A 14,052-nucleotide genomic window follows, 5' to 3' on the forward strand; every position below is an offset into this window, starting at 1 on the left:
GAAATATATGAAATGCATGTCAAATGCCATCAGATTTCAGATCATGACATAAATTATTTATTTCCGATGTGGCTACCAATTAAATTTATGTCTCGCATTAAAAATTCTGTTGTTAACGATAAAGATCAGAAAAAACATAATGACGCGACAGACAGACTGCGACAATTGCTGTTATGTTCAACAGGTGAAGACGTACCTTCTGTAGAAATGCTCGACTTACTGCAGACTACTGCTGACGAAGACCCTTTTGAATTTAAAAGCAAGTTTTCCAAAGCATATAAAATTATATTTGGAGTAGAAAATGAGGAAGACTCAGCTATGATCAAAGCTTTTGTAAAGAAATTCACGTATTTAGACCCAGTAACCATTGTCATAGCCGAGGAAAAACAAAATTTGAATGATATAGTAAGTTTCATTGACAAAATTCGAAGAAAATTAAAAAATAGCAATATCACTTATGAGGTGGCTGCGTTTCAAAGTGACAAAAACAGTCAGATTACAGTTATGCCAGGAACTACAGGTCCCAGTAAGAATGACAACGACAGATGCAAGCAAGCGAGTCATAAAGAGCATACCACATGCTTTCACTGTCATAAACAAGGTCATATCAGACGCCATTGTTGGAAGTTTAAATTTGAAGCACAAATAAAGAATATGGAGATAAAAAGTGAAAATGCAGCTTTTGTACAACCTTCTGTGCTGTGTAATGATAAAAATTTAACTGAATTGCCTTCTGCTTCAACAGTTAAACAAATTCATACTTTGACTAGAAACAACTGTTCTGACAACAGGGTGAGAAGGGCTGTCACTGACAGAAATGGTTTATTACCAGTTCCAAAAATAGAATCACGTCCACATTCATCCCCGATATCGTTAGAATTTGTCGCTCCAATTGTATTGGATGACAATGGAAGGCCTTTTATAGACGGATTACTAAATGGTAAAAAGATCAGATTCCTAATTGACAGCGGATCTGAGATTAATCTGACCAGAGAAAATGTACCTGTGAAACCAAATTCACCCATGTGTAAAATAAAAGGTTTTAATAATACGGGTCATTCCACTGCTAGACAGGTGCCTAATGTAACATTTGAAATACCTGGGCTAGTGAAAACTAACATTGATATTTGGTATAGTAATGCCACCGAGAATATTCTTGGCATTGATTTTATCAATAAGCAAAAGTGGATTATTGATATTCCGACTAAAGTTATTTGGAAGAATCCATCTAGGCCCAAATCAATGTTAATGGATCCTTCTATATACAGTGATGTTGGTTTCAACTCTAAAATGTCTACAGCACAAAAATGGCCTGATATTGATGATAATTATGCTTTACAAGAATTGGTACAACGTTTTCCAAGTTTGTGGTCAAAATTTAAAAATGACATAGGAACTTTGAAAGATACAGAATTGAATATTGAGGGTAAAGATCCCATACCATTTACTCAATATGAATTACCACGAGAATCAATAGGACCACTTTCTGCCATTATTCAAGAGTTTGTACAACTTGGCATTGTAAAGAAAACACAATCAGTAGTAAATAACTGTATTTGGCCTATCAAAAATGCTGACAATTCATATTCTTTGTCAGTTGATTTCAGGACACTGAATAAACATATTACAAATAACAAAGCAGTTGTTCCTGATCATTCTAATATCAAGTTACATTTAAAGGCCGAATCCAAAGTGTTTTCTGTTTTGGAAATCGATAACAGTCATTTTTCGATCCCCTTAGCTAAAAGTTGTCAATACAAGTTAGCTTTTAAGTTTCAGAAAGAGACCTATGCATTCACTCGATTAGTAGCTGGTTTAGACATCAGTGATGGTGTAGTCCATGAGTCCATAGAAAAAATTCTATCACAATTTTCAAGGCCAGAATGCATTTTTCAGCATGTAAATACAATTATGCTAAGTACGCAGAATGTTAACGAACATATTACTCTTTTGTCTGAGCTATTTATGTTGTTACAGGATGCAGGTCTTAAATTAAACCCGGAAAGAGTTCAGCTGATGAAAAGTCAGGTGAAATGCTTTCACATGCAGATCAGTCAAGGAAAGAGACAATTATTGCAGGAAACAGTCAGAGCTATCACTGCCATTCCAGTTCCTACAACACATAAAGCATTGCAACAATTTTTGAAAAACATAAATCATTGCAAAGAGTTTATACATGGTTTCGCAGAGAAAGTTAAGCCATTACATCATCTTTTGAAGAGTAAAAATAACTTAGTTGACCAATGGGGTCCAAATGAGAATAATGCTTTAAAAGTGTTGAAAAAGGATTTGCAGAATGCGCCAGCATTAGGTACTATTGAGGTTTGTTCCAATGCTCCTTTTGTTGTGAAAACTCATGTATCTGAGAATGCTATTTCAGTAACTTTGTCTCAATTAAAAGAAGGTGATGAAAGACTAATTAGTTACTTCTCCAGAAATTTATCACCATTGGAAAGAACTTTGACATCAGAGGCACAACAACTGTTGAGTTTCTTTTATGCAATCAAAGTTTCACAAAGCACAGTAAAGTCACATAGTATCATATTACAGTCTCCTGACAGTTCACTAAGAAGACTTCTTGAGGAAGATACATTCAGAGAATGTCGTGAAAGATATCCTCAGTGGATAAGAGCACTGTTAGCCAAACACATTGTGATAGATACAGCTGTATCAGACAAATCTCTACCTCACATTCACAGCAACACATGCATTACTAAAGAACACTCTAACACCAGAATAATGACATCAGCACAGAAAACAGTTACGCATATTTCTAATATTATAGGGATGAGAACAAAGGCATAAACCTTTGTCATCTCTGGGGTGATACAAAACCTTTCTTTGTTTAATAAAACAGGGTTTTGCGGTCATGACCTATGATGAAATATTGCGTCCTGTCATACCTAAATAACACACTACTTTTGTATTCTAGTTTAGGTAATTTCAGACAGAATTAGGACAGTATTTTAATTGATATATAGAGGTTTTCTGTAAAAGGAAATAGGAAGTAATGTTACTTCACAATATGTGTTTCAAACTCATACACTGATTGTTCCATAATCTTTCATATTTGTTGAAATAGGTGCAAGAATAATGCAATGTTTGTGCCAAAGTAATGATACTGCATTTCTTTACAGAAATGACATCTAAAATCAAATATGAAGCGTAACAATCTCCTACAAGCCAACGTGAAGGAATTTGAACGTTAAAGAAGAGTTCTTCATATGGCAGAAGATTGAACAAGAGCTTAATACTTCACACTTGTGACTGATTGATCGCGTTCAACAAAAATGTTTCTATTTTACAGAACTTAAAGAAGATATTGTATAGACATTGCATGAAGAAAAGATTCATCAAGAGGAAATCTATTTATTAGTGATAAAACAATTTATTATTGAAAATATTGTTATAGGTCACATATACATTGTAATGATCCTTTTATTCCGATACTTACATCCATATTGGGATAATATTATTATTATTATTATTTTTTATTTTTTACATATTCATATACGCAATATTTTTTGGTTAAAACTTCATAGAGTTATTCCAGTTATTAGAATATCTTTTGTTAAAAGATTTAAGAAACATATTACTCTTATAGGAGCAATATAAACTTATGACACATTTTAGAATGGAAAGTATATTTCCGGAGCCTTAAAATATTATACAAATATGGAAATATAATACATTAATTATTATTTTTATTATTATTATTATTACTATATTATCATATATCAATTAACATTATGATTAAGAATTTTTAGGAAGAGCAACTGAAAGATTAGGTATAGAGTTTTGAAGGAAAGTTATTTTTTGATTGGTCCAGTTATGAGGAATATGTACGATTATTTGGTATAAGACGGTGTGTATGGGACATGAATGAAGTGTGCATTGATTTGGCATTAATTTTAGACTAATCATAATAAGGGGGAAATGTTAAATCTAAATTATGATTCGGCATTTATATTGATGGCAAGCTTGCAAAATATTTGGTTTTTATGATTAGTCATAATTAATATTAATATGTGTAAGTGGTCTTTGACAAATGGTAGTATTTACTATTCTTCAATTATAGCTGAGACCAAAAGATATACAAGTTAAGCTGAAATAGTATATACTAGTTGAAAGTTGAGTAAACTATATTTAGAGATAGTTGGTTAAAAGTATTTGGTAGTTATGTCAAGGTTATTAGAAGTGACTTACTATTACATTACGTATTTTCTGTGTATATTTAGTATACGTCTCTAACACTGATACATATATAGTTTAGTGATTATACATTGATATGTTCTTAAGCTATACTATCTTTTAAATATATAGCTACGGGTTACATCATTGGTACATCAGCATACATATGTTCCTGTCCATCAAACATCATATGTATAGCATCTTCCCTTTTATGAAATGGCTTTGCTAAGCAGTAATACTTTCCATAGAAGGTATTATGATCACTAACTATGACGTACATTTGCCTCATAAAAGACCATCGGAACGGACAAGGGACACACACTCACGCTCACACACACTCTCTCTGATACACACAAGCAACATGACTCTTGCAAACACACGTCTGAGAAGCTGCAACAGGTGCATACTGAGATCACTTCCAGCTACAATTTAGTCACATCCGGCTTCTCCTTCTTTACAAAGTCATTGGAAGGACAGCATGGAGCATGGAGCACATGGCAAAGACAGAACAGCCATGACAGATAATGGTGACTTTTTCTTTGAACTTTCGCTTGTCAGTTTTACAGTAGTTTCATCTACATGGAACTGTTCTTAATACGCTTTACATTGTTTATTTGACACCATTGTGTGATAGAATAAAATCACACTTCATTTTTTATTACAATGGCTCTTTCATTCATAATCGCCTCAAGACACTAGAAGCAGTATTGTATGTGTCTAAAAATCCAACAAATTCTGTAAATGGTCAGCAGACACAGGCTGCAATGAAGCCGCCCTCAGATACCAGTATCGGCTTGGTCTCTCTGAAGGACTCAAAGACGAATTAGCCAGAGTCGAGGCTCCTACCTCCCTTGAAGGCCTCATCCAATTGGCCAACCAGCTAGACCGTCACCTGCGGGAACAGCGATTGGAAAGATCCAATTCCTACCGTCCATCCTGGATGCTACCCAAGGTGCCTTCCTTCTCTGCTCTACTGTGCCACCTGCTTCTGTTGCTAAAACTAAACCTATGCAGATTGGCCTAGTTCGTTCCTCCTTGTCCCCAGATGAAAAAACACGTCGGAGACAGTCCAACCTATGCCTCTACTGTGGAGCGTCCGGACATTTCTTACGAAATTGTCCTGTGAGACCTAGTAAGTCTATCTCTCCACGTGCTATGTACTCTCAGATTTCCGGATCATTACCAGCTCACCTTGTTCTACCTGTATTGTTGCAGGTGGCAGGAAGGGAAGTCAAGCTCCAAGCAATCATTGACTCCGGGGCGTGCAGCTTTGGATGTCACCCTAGCAAAAGAGTTGCAGGTCTCACTGAGAGACAAAAAAACAAAAACTTGCAGTCCATTTAGCCGATGGGACTTTTCCTCGATCTGGTCCTGTAACACAGGAAACCGTTCCTATTTTGACATCCACAGACTCAGGCCATCAAGAATTCCTCTGCTTTGACATCTTGTGCTCCACCATGTTTCCGATTATCTTGGGAATACCATGGCTTCAGGCCCATAACCCTCATGTGGACTGGCCTACAGGAAAGATTTCCTTCTCCTCCACCTACTGTGTACAGCATTGCTTTCCCCCTGAACTCACAGACTCTTCCAGTTGCCTGACCGTTCAAACGGTGCCCGACGCCAGTCAAATTGTGCCCCCATCCTACCATGAATACCTAGATGTTTTTGATAAACGGAAGGCCGACACACCACCACCTCACCGGCCATATGACTGCCTTATCGAACTCCTTCCCAGGGCAGAGATTCCCTTTAGGCAAATTTTTCCATTATCCGAAGTTGAGCTGGAGGCTCTAAGAGTGTACATTGATGACAGACTTAAGAAGGGGTTCATTCGCCCCTCTTCTTCCCCTGCTGGTGCTGGAGTCTTCTTTGTGGAGAAAAAGGATCATTCACTCAGGTCTTGTGTGGTTTACCGGGGACTCAATAAAGTGACTATCAAAAATCGTTATGCACTCCCTCTGGTCCCAGAGCTCTTCCAAAGATTCCGAAGGGCGCCTATAACCTAGTCAGAATCCGCAAAGGAGATGAATGGAAGACAGCTTTTAGAACCCGCTTCAGGCACTTCGAGTACCTGGTTATGCCCTTCGGGTTGTGTAACGCTCCTGCAACCTTTCAACACCTCGTGAACGACATTTTCGGATCACTTGATAGTTTACCTTGACGATTTCCTTATCTTTTCTGCCACCCAGGAACTCCACCAAGTGCATGTCAAAAAAATCCTACCTACCCTAAGACAGCATGGATTATATGCAAAGGCGGAGAAATGCGAATTTGAAAAACTATCAATCCAGTTCCTGGGCTTGATCATATCCACTGATGGCATTTCTATGGACCCCTAAAGAGGTAGCTGCCATCACCAACTGGCCGGCCCCCACCGATAAGAAAGGTATCCAAAGATTTGTGGGCTTTGCCAATTTTTACAGATTTATTAAGAACTTTTCCTTTATCATTGCTCCCATTACCCAATTAACTCGGATACATACCTGATTCCAGTGGTCTCCGAAAGCCCAAGGGGCCTTTGACAAGCTGAAGACTCTATTTACCTCTGCTCCGGTGCTACAGCACCCCAACCCGACTCTGCCCTTTGTCCTTGAGGTCGATGCCTCGGAGATTGCCACAGGAGCAATCCTTTCACAACGTCAGGGGCCCAAGGCTCTCTTGTGCCCAGTGGTCTTTTTCTCCCGAAAGATGAGTCAACCAGAGAAAAATTACGATGTGGGGGACCGCGAATTACTGGCCATTAAATCTGCATTGGAAGAGTGGTGCTACCTCTTGGAAGGCGCTGCTCCCCCTATCATGGTTTTTACCGATCACAAGAACTTGGAATATCTTTGAACCGCAAAACGGTTAAGACCAAGACAAGCTCGATGGGCCTTATTCTTTTCAAGGTTCAATTTTCCTGTAACATACCATTCAGGGTCTAAAAACGGGAAAGCAGATGCCCTGTCCCGTATGTTCCCAGACACTCCTCAAACAGCTGCTCCCAGTACTATTTTATCCCCACATAATTTCCTGCTCATTCAGCCTGATCTAAAAGCACCAATTAAACAAGCTTCACTTTCATATGTCGGGTCTGAGAGGTTATCCTTAAGGAAGCATGAGGATTTCTTGTGGCATGAGGACAAGATCTTCCTTCCCCAAGAAGTCAGGCCACAAATATTTAAGATATGCCACGACCACTTACTTGCAGGTCACTTTGGGGTATGGAAAACAACTGAACTTGTCCAAAGATCCTTTTGGTGGCCCAACCTGAGACAGAACTGTAAAGAGTACGTTAACTCCTGCACAATTTGTCTACGCAATAAGGGCAGCCATACCAGAGCCTGGGGCTTGCTGAGACCCCTGCCAGTTCCTGAACAGCCTTAGACGATGATTTCTATGGACTTCATTGTGGATTTACCTCCATCTGAGGGATTCACCACCATCCTGGTGGTAGTAGATAGACTGCCCAAAATGGCTCACTTCCTTCCCATGGTGGGTACTCCTTCCGCTACTGAAACTGCTCAAATATTTATTAAGGAGATAGTAAGACTACGCGGGATACCCAACAATATAGTTTCTGACAGTGGGGTACAATTTACGTCCAAATTTTGGAGATCTTTGTGCAAAACCCTGAATATCGAAGTATGTCTCTCTTCTGCTTATCATCCAGAGTAATGGGCAAACGGAGAAGACTAACCAAACTTTGGAGCAATACCTAAGAATTCACCTACAACAACTCTGTCCATGCTTCCACCAACCAATCTCCTTTCTGGGCAAATTACGTTTTTCATCCTTCCTTCGTTCCAGATGCCATTCCAGAAGCATCAGTTCCTGCAGTCCAGGATAGGTTAACTTTCATACAATCCAATTACCAGATACTCCAGAGGACCATGCAAAAAGCTCAGGAGGATTACAAGAAACAGTTTGATAAAAGGAGGAGAGGTAACCCTGGGTGGAAAATGGGAGACAAAGTGTGGCTTGCTACAACCAATCTCAAACTTGCTTGCCCTTCACGAAAACTAGGTCCAGGTTCATTGGACCCTTTAAAATCAAAAGGGAGATTAACCCTGTAGCCTTCGAACTGGATTTACCCAACTCTTATAAGATTCACCCAGTCTTCCATGTTTCTCTGTGTTTGACCCCGGCTTGATCCTGACCTTGCTCCTGTCTGCTACTACTCTGTGTATGACCCTGGCTTGATCCTGACGTTGCTCCTGTCTGCTGTTCTATATTGATCCTGGCTCTGGCTATTGACTACTCTACCCATCCTCCGGGATCCACTTGTTCTCTGGAGAAACGCATCCTGCAACTGGAGCACTCACGGGTTCCATCTCATCAAGCATTTCCAAGCAGCAACACCACTGGCAACCCGTGTTTCTTTGGGCACTGCACCTCCTGTTTCCACCTCCAGGGGCGCACTGCACTTAGCCGTATGGGGAGCCCTCTCTCTATTACAGCCTTTGATTAGGTACGTGACAATATGGCTCTGAGGCTTGGGGTTTCTTCGTTGGCTGGTCCAATGACTCCTCTGTTTGGAAACCCTTGGTTTCCCCCGGCTCAATCTCCTTTTTTGGAGCAAGGCCATAGGCGTCTGATACAAATACTTAATCGGGGGCGTCTTCAGTCTTTACAACGGATGGAATATAGGCAACTCTGCCCCTTTAGGTGCACTTTTGCTAATTTTGACTTGCTGACCAGGGATCCCAAGCCACTTGAATCCTTGTTCCTTCATGATCTTCCTCCCCTGCGTCCTCTTTCTGCTCTTTATCAGATCCTCCTTCTACGGTGCATCTGTGCCTTCCAACATATGCCTCTAAGTGGGCTGTGGATCTTGATACTCAGATCTTGGATGAGGACTGGCTGAAATCCTTTACTCTTACCCACCATTTGTCTCTGACCAGCAAAGCGCAGGAAATCAATTTCAAGTTGCTCACTTGGTGGTATAGATGTCCTACCTTACTCCACAGGATTTTCCCTTCCACCCTTGATCTGTTGGCCTGCCACTGGCTCTCTTCTCCATGTCTGGTGGGAATACCCCCCTATTCATGCATTCTGGGATCTTGTTTTGCATATCTATACCGCAGTTACAGACCAGACGGACTCTAATATGCCCCAAGTTGTTCTGCTCTCTATTCTGCCTGGCTCTTTCAAACGTATTAAACACAGACGTCTGTGCCACTGTCTGACGGCCGCCAAGCTGGTCATACCTCGCCATTGTAGAACTTGCTGTCCCGAACCTTCTGGAGTGGGTTGAGGAGATGGACCATATTCATGTATGGAGTCGCTCTTAGCACAGGAACTGGGCACATCCGAACGATGTTGTCAGACCTGGCTCTCCTGGAATATCTATAAGGAGTCCTCTGCACTTTGCGATCTCTTGGCTGCTTGAACGGGAGTTCTTTTTCCTTCCTTTACGGTCTTTGTTGGTTTGTTATCCCTCTGGGTGCCTTTCCTCAGTCGAGTCTACTGGTATTTTCTCTTTATTCTGCTCCCTTTTCCTTTTTTTCCTCTTTCCTCCTTTCTCTCTTCCTTTTTCCTTTCTTCTCCTTTCCTGGGCAATTGTTTGATGGAGGGGAAGGGGTGTGGACCGCTGACGGTGGGTTCCATCACTCCCTCCCCTGGGCTGACCTCTATTGCTATATATGGTAAGTCATCCCACAAGTTTTTGCTTCTTTTGATGCTCTGTATGTCTTTTATCTGTACCCTTCAGGGGCCTGACCTTGTTTGTAGAGAAAAGCTACTTGCACTTTAACCTTAGGTTCCGTAATTGAAGATATGCAGCGCCAGAATGTTACAGTTTATTATTGCTTCTTGTCTGTCATATTACCCCCACCCTCATTCTGTATTTTCTGTTTTGTATCCTACCAATGTTATTGTTTATGTGAATTCTTTTTTTCTGTACAGTTTATAAAACTTTAATAAACTCAGATTGATCATAAACGCTGTAACTTTCACGCAAACCAATTCATTTACACGTACTGGGATTTTTTTTTTTAGCAAAAACATGTAGCAGAATACATTTTGGCATACATTTATGACGAAATTCAATTTAAAAAAAATTTTTCCTGGACATGTTTCCGCGCCATCCTACAGTAGAAATACTGCTACAGGGCTGCATAGGTGCGCAAAATCACATATATATATATATACATACATACATACACACACACACACACACACACACGTGATTCGCGTTACTGCAGTTTTCGCACCCCTCCCAGATAGCGTCAGATTGCATGTCAGTGCACCAATAATCACATTTATCCCCTTGATTGCCAGGAACACGCTCACATACACAATAAACCTCCATTGCTAGTATCATGTCTGAACAGACCAATATCTTTGATGAGATCAGCACTATACCAGTGTTCACATTAGTATAGTGTCCCCAAAACTGCAGCGTTAGCGTGATCAGCTTTGAAACCTGCATTTTGTCCCTACACTTACCCCCCCCCCTTCTCCCCCAGCAAGTGCAGTGTCAGTAGGTCACTGTCACTTGATACACTGCACACAAAACAGTAGTGTTTGCAGAATCAGGCCTGACCTGTTAGCACTTGCCGGTAATTTTTTTTGTAGCGGTTCAAGCAGTCCCCGACAGCCAGGTGCTCCGTGGCAAGACCCATAAAAGTGTAGTACAAAGGTGCGGTGGCGAGCACAAGTAGTGTCCCACAGCCACCAAGAATTCGCACACAGGCCCGTAGAGCCCCTAGTATCCTTCCGGATGTTCTTGCAAACCCCGATTGGTAGGCCACAAATTCTGCAGAACCATACTTCCCCCATTCACTGCCCAACCCAGAATTCAGGTGGAAACAGCAAATTTAAATACTCCCCTTGTTTTTTTTTTTTTGGAGCAGTTTTTCACACAAGATCTGTATGCATTGATTGTGGATCAAAGTAATTAATATGCAAAACAGTTTATCACCGCCAAGCCAAATTCAAACCTTGCAAGACCATTCGCATGGAAACCCATTAGGTTTCTGAATTTAAATTGATTTGGGCCTAACCCTCAACATGAGCATTACTAAAAAAAAATTAATTTCAGTTGCATTGTTCCACAGACCCGATTCATCATATGGCTGTGTTCTCTGCTGCCATGGCCAGGCATTGATATGAGTATAATGCGTTTTATGCATTTCAATAACACACAGTCATCCTCGGGGTGACCCTGAATTTGACCGACTCCACAAACTTCGGCCCCTCGTAAAACACCAAATCAAAAATTTTCAGAGGTCTATACTCCCCAGCATTAATTTTTCTGGCAGCCTTTCATTCAATTTCTCCCAAGCAAGCGTGCCAGATATGGGGTCAAGATGTAGAAGCCCTGTGAAAGGGGAACATAGAAGTTTCAGATTTACAAGGGAAAAGATAGTGACGTGGAGCCCCCCCCCCCCCCCCCCGGATGCCCAGACTACATGGGAAACAGTGGCAATAGTTTGGGACTTTGTGTCATCCTTTTTCCATATGGGGCACCTCTTACACATGGACAATTTTTATTCAAGTGCGCCACTATTTAGACATTTATACAATCTTGGAACTGGCTCATGTGGCACCGTGCAACCTAATCGCCGGGGCTTCCCCAACGGCATGTAAATATCCATCTTAGAAAGGGGGAAAAAGCCTGCTTGAGAAATGAGGATGTCATTCAGCTGGAGCACCGACTTTTTTATTCTGACAGCAACAGGGTCTTGCTTTCAGAATACACCACAATCCAGTAGGGCCAGCGCTGTTGGATAAGATTTTTCATCTGCCGTTAAAAAATAAAGCAAATATCAAAGAATGGGGGCCTGGGGTGGCCAGTGGGTGGATGGCCCCCATGCTTCGGTATATATATTTTTTAGCACATTAGAAGTGGGTGGATGCAGGGCGGTATATTCCAACGATGGGCATAAAACACACTTTCTGGCAGAGATTTTTTTTTTTTTTCCCATTCAGACCACATTAAAAAAAAAAAAAAAAAAAAAAAGAACAGAGCATATACACCGAACAAGGATAAGCAACGTACTGGTACATCACTAGACTTTGAATGGTTATACCAGGTTGATGATGACTGCAGCACGTCAAGTTTGGTATCTATTTATTCGGCATACCATCATCATTTATATTTTACCAAATATTTGACCAATATATTGTGCTTTCATGCATTAAAAGTAAAAAAAAAAAAAAAAAAAGTATTTTTTTTTAAATTTGAGTTTGAAAAATCGCTGCGCAAGTACTATGTGATATAAAAAAATTGCAGCACCCACCATTTTATTCACTAGGGTGTCTGCTTAAATAAATATATGTTTGGGGGTTCAAAATACTGATTTCTTTTTCCATGTGAACAAAAAGTGTCATAAAAGACTTGGTCTTCATGTGATTAGAAGAGTGAGTTATGTGCGGCATGAACTTTTAATGCTGGACATAAAATGCCCCCCCTTTTTGGAAAGTAGACACCCTAAACTATTTGCTGAGAGGCATGTTGAGTCAATAGAAGAATTTTTTATAAGTTTTTGTAAAAAATGACAAAAAACTTTTTTTTTTTCACAAAATTGTAACTTGAATTATTTATTGCTCATACATACCATGGGTATATGTGGAATTATTACCCAAAACACATTCTGCTACTTATCCTGAGTATGGGGGTACCACATGTGAGAGACTTTTTGGCAGTCTAGCCAAGTACAGGACCGCAAAATACAATAAGCACCTTCAGGCTTTTAAAAGGGCTTTATTTGCTCATTACACTTCCTGACTACCTATCAGTTTCAGAGGCCCTGAAATGCAAGGATAGCACCAAACCCCCCAAATGACCCCTTTTTGGAAAGCAGATACCCCAAGGAATTTGATAAGAAGCATGGTGAGTATTTTGCAGATCTCGTTTGTTGCCACAAGTTTTTGGAAAATGAAAAAAGCCAAAACATTTTTTCTTTTCTTATATTTCAAAACCTTGTGAGAAAAAAATTAGATCTGCAAAATACTCACCATGCCTCTTTTTAAATTCCTTGGGGTGTCTACTTTCCAAAAAGGGGTCATTTGTGGGGGTTTGGTGCTATCCTGGCATTTCCGGGCCTCCGAAACTGAGATAGGTAGTGAGAAAGTGAAAGCCTGAAGGTGCGTAACTTCCTCATTTCAAAGTGGATTTTGGGCTCCTGTATGTGGCTAGGCTCCCAAAAAGTCTCACACGTGGTATTCCCATACTCAGTAGAAGTAGCAGAATGTATTTTGGGGTGTAATTCCACATATACCCATGGCTTGTGTGAGCAATATATAATGTGACAACTTTGTGTAAAAAAAAAAAAAATGTTTGTCATTTCCCAAAAACTTATGGAAAAAAAAAATAAATCTTCCATGGACTCAATATGCCTCTCAGATACATTAGGGTGTCTACTTTCCGAAAAGGGGTCATTTGTACTGTCCTGGTATTTTAGCACCTAAAGAAATCTGATAGGCAGTCAGAAAAGTAAAAGCGGTGTAAATTCCATTATCTATACTATAGTTTGTATAACTTTCACACAAAGCAATCAATATACACTTATTGGGATTTTTTTTAGCAAAAACATGTAGCAGAATACATTTTGGCCTAAATTTATGACTACCTTTGAGTTTATTATAGATTTTTTTATAGCCGAAAGTAAAAAAAAATATTGGGGTTTTTTTTTTCAATATTTTTGGTCTTTTTTTGTTTATAGTGCAAAAAATAAAAAAAACTGCACAGGTGATCAAATACCACAAAAAGAAAGCTCTATTTTTGGTTGGGGAAAAAAAAAAAAAAAAAAAAAAAAAAAAAGGACATACATTTCACTTGGGTACAGCATTGCATGACCGCATGATTACCAGTTGAAACAGTGCAGCGCTGAATAGCAAAAAGAAGCCTTGTCGGGAAGGTGGGTAAATCCT

This window comes from Staurois parvus, unplaced genomic scaffold (genome assembly GCF_062004578.1).
Source record: "Staurois parvus isolate SC_StPar_1 unplaced genomic scaffold, SC_StPar_1.0 ptg000264l, whole genome shotgun sequence".
Lineage (NCBI taxonomy): Eukaryota > Metazoa > Chordata > Amphibia > Anura > Ranidae > Staurois > Staurois parvus.